The 6,831-nt window shown below is 42.5% G+C and overlaps 1 pseudogene; it reads right to left on the reverse strand.

Moving 5' to 3' along the window:
- Window positions 1-2,530: 2,530 nt before the first annotated feature.
- The window catches only part of LOC130384436 (RIMS-binding protein 2-like), a 65,269-nt pseudogene continuing 60,968 nt past the window's right edge, over window positions 2,531-6,831 (reverse strand).

Here is a 6,831-nt window from a genome sequence, read left to right on the forward strand (position 1 = left end):
CTTGAATGTTTGTCTAGTTCTTTGCAAGGGTTCTCATGGTTTTAAATTTGCTGCATTTAGCGCCAGATAATCTACTAACAAGACTCATAGCTTGACATGGTAGTTCGTGTAATTCATTACAATACAAACGATGGCTAATAGTAATTATAGGTGATCAATTTCAGGTTCATGTTGCATTTAAATTTGATTGTAATTTATAAATGGCAGGGTGTTTAGGAAGAACAGTAGCCATGCCAAAATTATAAAATATTAAAATTTATTTTGATTTTTAAAAATTTGCACATGCACACCCACACAATAATTTGCATCAATATAGGCTGATATAAAGCTAGCACACAATCGCAGACTTGGACAATATGGTCTAGAAGACACCATGGGGAAAGCTTGCACGGTTTGGATTAAAAAGTTGAATTTACAAAAAAGGCAGTTCGAAAATCAAGTATAAACATTTAAAAATGTACAAATGGACAAAGTACAAAAACGGCAACAGTCATCCAAACGGAAAAGAAGCAATGACTAAGATGGTCCATATATGGGTTAAGATGCACAGAAATCCTCAGGACTAGATGTAATTTGTACAGAAGGTATTACAGAATGTTTCTACATTCTTTTTTGGCAGTTTGTTACTCTTATATCGCAAAAAATATATTGATGGTTTAGAGCTTGGAATGGGAGACAAAGGGTGATTGAACTAAAGACATGTTTAATTTCACATACAAAGACATCGGACATTGCACCATCCTTGTGGGTACTTTAGAGAAAAACATAGCCTTTCACTGGATCGTACATTCACTACTCTATGTGCTAGGGTGTTGATCTACATGAAGTACAGTACTGTTTCCGGCACCATTTATATTCAGAACTAATTATCAACATACATTTATATTTGGCTTCTGTCAAATTGAAATCCAGATTTCATAGATAATTTTTGAGGAAGGGGAGGGGGCAACATAGAGGTAGTCTTGTGTCTGGAGAATACTGTGGAAAAGACCTATGCATTACTGGTCATGTCATTTGATCCGGTAACCCAGTATATTGACAAAGCCTCCCCACATGTTGTGCATGTTGGAAATAAATTGCTACTTAAAAATATATATATTTTTAACAGATGTTCCATTTCTTTCACCCATCCCTGAATTGAACTGGTTTGTATGGTTTAATTACATAGGGCAATCGTTGTTCACATGTTGACCAAAAGGCAATCGCAGACAGCTACAGACCCTACAATATGGCCATGACGGGACAAAAATAAAGCTCCATAATCTGCTAAATTGCCATTAATGCGACATAACATTGAATTTATTGGAAATCGTGCACATTTAACGTCACAGTAAGTTTCCCCTTACTGCATTATTTTGTAAATTAATTCCAGGGGCCTTAAACGATGGGCAGACACATCCCAGCCATAGTTAGACTTTTGGATTCCAAATAAACATGACAAGCCCACAACACAGTGCACACTACAGAAATGGATTGATAATTTGCTGCTCCTAACATTTTCTGAGACGTTACATGAATCACTACCATCCATAAAACCACACACCACATGACAATGTACAAACAATTGTGCAATTCATAAGGCAAATAACATGGAGGTTGAATCTATGAGGCAATGTACCACTACTTAACTGACTGAGGGAACTTAATGCTTCACCTTTAGAGACCCTGTTGCCTCTGGCGTGTGCTATTGTCCAATGTCCCATTCGGGGCCCAAGGCTGTACTCAAAAGATGCGAGGCCAATTTCTTATTTTTCTCAGTAGTAAACTGCACTGAATAACAGCCTTATATATATATATACATATATATATATACATATATAATATATATATAATATATATATATATATATATATATATGTATATATTTTATATACACATATATGTTTATTTTTATATATTTCTTTATACAGTACTGCATGCTCCACATCTCAAACTCACAATGGGAACCGCCCCACTGTCTTGCGTGTGCTTTGAAGGGTTAAGTAGGGAATGTGCCGAAGTAATGTATGCAGACCCCCTGTGGAGCAGGCCGGAGCGGCCTGCCGGCTCAGGACAAGCTTTGTGTATGAATCCCTCTGAATCGGGCCAGTCACGTGACCGCACGCCCTCCAGCTGTGTGGTTGTCAATACGACTTTCTTAGGAACTCGTCCTTTGATCTCGGGGTCGTACGAAGAGCCGTTGGTCCGACTGAGGCACTCCGCGCGGTCCGGGTGCCGTCACATTTAGCCATGTGGAGAATATCCACGGATGCCTACTGCATCCCAACGGTAGCTGTGGCGGACCAAAAGACATGGAGGAACAGGGGAGGACGAGGCTCAAGAGCCCCCTGAGCATGACAGGATGAATTGTTCAAAATAGGTTACTGTAATCAATTAACAAAAATACTAATTCTAGTATACAACAGATGTACAAGAATAGAGCATTTGAGCAAACAAACGCCACCCATCCACTGTAGAAAATCTTGAAATGTGAGTTTTTCATGATTTTACTGAGGAAAAAAAGTGACTGCACCGTAATAGAATACGCCAAACGATTTATAGCGCTGCCACGTCTCTTTTCAATAGTATCTTCCCTTTGACGAGTAGTCCCTTTTTCTCTGTGGAATGGGGGGCCATGGGGCAGCCTGGCCCCCGGGACGAGGAGCCAGTGACGTGCGGACGCCCTGGGGGAGAGGAGGAGGCTCTTCTGGGCGGGGACGGTTTTTCCAACGGACCTGATGGGAGACCCGTAAGGGACAGTTGAGGGTGTTAAAAAGCCAGGCGCACCCCACCTCAGTCCCTACTCCCACTGACTCAGTCCTCTCTGTACCTGCGTGGTGTCCCCCCCCCCCTGCTAACATATAGAAAGCCTGAAGAAGCTTCTATTTCAACGCTACAACAGAACAGGAGAGGAGGGTTGTTCTTGCACGCTGATCGCTACGCACTTAGCGCAGCAAACCAACCGGCCGATGCTAATGAGGAACTGCTAGCGAAGGCAGGGATGGTGTACACATGACCGGGAAATACAATTGAGTAGGCTACTGTACAGTACAGTTGAACGGGAAAGTTAGGAGAGAAGTTTGATCACATTCAGTTTCCTTCCTGTGGATATTTACACATACAGTATATATATATATATATATATATATATATATATATATATATATAAAAAAAGGATATATGGATATCTATAAATATTCACTCATATAACCAGGTCACAGAGAAAAGAATGTCTTAGTTCTTTTGTTGTAATCATCGAGCTAAAAGGCTCCTTAAAATTGCACTTTTGGGAGACGAATGATTGGCATGAGAATGCTGTCTTTGACTATTAGCTACAAAAGTTATTGTTCCATTGTTAACATGTCGGAATCACAATCCTAAACTTCAAAACACCAATCTCAATTACAATTTTGTTTAACAATGCCTTGTGATATGCATTTGTAGAAATATCTAATGAAATTTGTCTTTTCATTAAGTAAATTGTTGGGGCCAAATCTTTTAACTTGAACATAAATTGGAGTACAAATTATATATATATATTATATATGTATATACACACACAAACATATGTGTGTGTGCCTTACGTTCATCTTAATAAATGAATCCAATGAGAATAAAATGTTAGCACCTGGGTTTTTGCTGTTTTCCCTTATTATGGTTCTTGGTGTAACGCCAACCCATTAAAGACTTGTTACGGGTCTTATTCTGGCAGATCCTACTCGGTCCGCTATGGGTGCTGAGCCTGTCTGTCAGGGGCATGGAGGACAAATAGTTGTGCAAAGCAGTTGCCTTTTAGCTTAGCATGAATTACAGCAGGAGAGAATGTGCAGGGACGAGGACTTTGTCAGGTACAACACTCAGAGATACAACAGAAGATGCCATACTGGGTTGTCTAATGCATGGGTTAGGGTGGGCCATCCACCAAACCACAAGACACAGCAGTCATATTCAGGGGGAGGAAAACACAGAACAGAAAGAGTGTCTGCACCATGACAGGCTGTATCTCGCAGAGCTAACACATAATGTCTGCAGGATGATGTTTGGGAGCAGAAACCGAGGGCACCCATCTGCATTAGACCAGGGAAGTGGAGGGTTGGTATTCTCTGTTGTTCACTTACGTGATGGAAACAGAGCCGTTAAGGTGTGAAATGAACACTCTTCTTCTGTTTTGCCAAGCAGGTGAGAAAAGAAAAAGAAAGAAAAAAAATGCGAAAAAAATGTGGTAATGGCAATTTGAAAAATTTCCACCATGAAAATGACCTCACAAAACAACGGAAAACACAGAAAGACCGAAAAATCCTATGAAACCTGTTGATTAGTCAAAACAATTGCATTATTAACACAAATAATTAGCATTATGCTCTTTTGTACATCTTTTTTTCTTCTCTTTGAATATTTACTTGTGAAATTATTCTCTGGGGGGGAGGGGGGCGGGGGGGGCAACAAGGGCTAAGGAGATGTCACTTGTGGATCTTTGCAAGAAAGCAAGATACAAAACAAGGCTTTCCTGGAGCATTTTTACAAAAGACCATCTTTTTATACTCGACCCCCTGTGAGTAGAAAATGTTCCAGGAGTTCATGCATCTGGAACAGAGAACATGCTGAGCTACAGTCTATCGATCAGCACATCAAAACTAATCACTCTATCGGAAAGTATCGTAGTTCTTTTTTAGTCGATCACACACACACGCACAATATATTCATAATGCATCTCACTACAGTGCTAAATTATGCAAAGACACAAACCAAAAGAAAACTCCAGAAACAACCTTTTGTCTGCCTTTTTTTCTGTCTGGTACTTCAAAGGTGACACACATTTCATGGATACATCCTAGATAGCATGAGAATGCATAACGAGTACAGTATATATATGTATTATACAATGCATATTCCAGCCCCCACCTGACCCTTATTGACAGCAGCAAACATCCATTATTCATTCCTTTATGTTTTCTTTAATCCTCATTTACGGATCCTAGACGTCTGCACACTATTTACAGTAAAGTTCGGAAAAACAAGCTTCCTGCTTTATTTTCGGAAAACGGCATCACATACACACACACACACACACACACTCACACACACACACACACACACACACACAAACACACACTCACACATAGATGTGCACGGATGCAGAGGAAGTAAACATGAGTAGAAAAGGAGAGAGTGGTGGTGGGGTGGGGGCCGGGGCGGGGGGTTACGGGGGTACGTATGGGATAACAGGGTGCGGCGGGGGGCTAGTACTGCGGGGCGTGTACCCTTTTGGTCTTGATGCGCCCCGGGTGGTCCGGGGGGTAACGGGACGGCGGGTCGGAGAGAAAGACCTCCACGTCGTCAGGCATTCTTCGAGAAAGTGGAAGGAATGAGTCCCTTATGTCCGTTGAGCTCCCCCTGGGGGCACACACACACACACACAGGCACAGACAAACACACGCAACATTAGTGAGCCTCTGGATGGGGAACCCATACTCTGCTGGCCCCCCGACTACTGCTCTACTGTGGCTTATATACACTAACTAGAACCATCAACACAAACACACGGCATAACCTCCGCTGTACTGTGTCCTCGCCTGGAGACCGTCTTAAAGAGGCAGACAGAGTCTTACAGAGGGAGACAGAGTCATAAAGAGGCAGACAGAGTCTTATAAAGGGAGAAAGAGTCTTAAAGTGGGAAAGAGAGTCTTATAGAGGGAGACAGAGTCTTATAGAGGGAGACAGAGTCTCAAAGGTATTGTACATGCGGCAGTCTCAAGGTAATTCCTGAACCTGATGGTGGTGGTGATTTACTGTATGTCTTAAAATTTCTTGTGCTTGCTCACCACAACGTTTACATTTTATTAAGATTGTACATGTTCTCTTTTAGTCTTGTGTCTGTTGAATAACCAGAATTCACCTTTGTCACCAAACGCCATGGTGTCAAACTCGATTAGATAGAAAGGGTCAGAGGGATTGCTAATTTAATAACTACAGCATGTTGGGTTTCCAGCCTTTATTTTATGCTTTGGTTTTCACACAAATACAGAAATTGGAGTAAACATGACTGTCTTTACAACACAAGGCTACGTGTTGTAAACTATGTGTTGCTTCAACGAATGAAGGCTGTGAAACATGAAGCTAGGAGAGGCGAGCATCAAAGGTGCTCCCTAGATATATTTCATACTGGATGTCTTCTGTTGTTTTTGCGCTGTAGAAATCTTTACGCAAGATTATTTTCACAGGCATTTGTGTTCTGATGTAGCCCCAGAGTAAGAGTGATGCAACGCATAGCTTCCTTTGAACCCAAACCCGTCGCTCTCTCCACTCCACGGACCTCACGAGAGAGTTCAGTACTCACATAGTAGAAACCGTCCTCGTCTATTTCACCGAACACCACGATGACATCCCCAGCACAGAACGTCAGCTCGGCCTGTCAAGAGAGAGAGAGAGAGAGAGAGAGAGAGAGAAGAGATGGGGTGCGGCGAGTTTGTGGTTGAACGACAACCAGGGCTTCCCCACAACACAGCATCTCGCCTCCGGCAGGTTTCCTGCTCCAAACTGACGTGATGCATCCCAATACCTGAGACTCTCCTTCAGAGTCTCAGTGGGACGGGTATGAGGACTGATTCACATGGAGGAAATGCATCATGTACGTCGCTGAAGACAGGGGGTGGGGGTTTGGGGTGTGTGTGTTGGGGGGGGGGTTGCGGGGTTGCAACATGTTTGGGTGCAACGCTTCTCCTTTTTAAGAAGAAACACACACACACAGCCACGCACCCAAACAGAAGTGAGGCAGGTCTGACCACTGTGAGCAGGCACGCCTCTCCTCACGGAAACCAAATTGAGGAGGCAAGATGCTTGCTCAGGCAAGAC

This window comes from Gadus chalcogrammus, chromosome 6 (genome assembly GCF_026213295.1).
Source record: "Gadus chalcogrammus isolate NIFS_2021 chromosome 6, NIFS_Gcha_1.0, whole genome shotgun sequence".
Lineage (NCBI taxonomy): Eukaryota > Metazoa > Chordata > Actinopteri > Gadiformes > Gadidae > Gadus > Gadus chalcogrammus.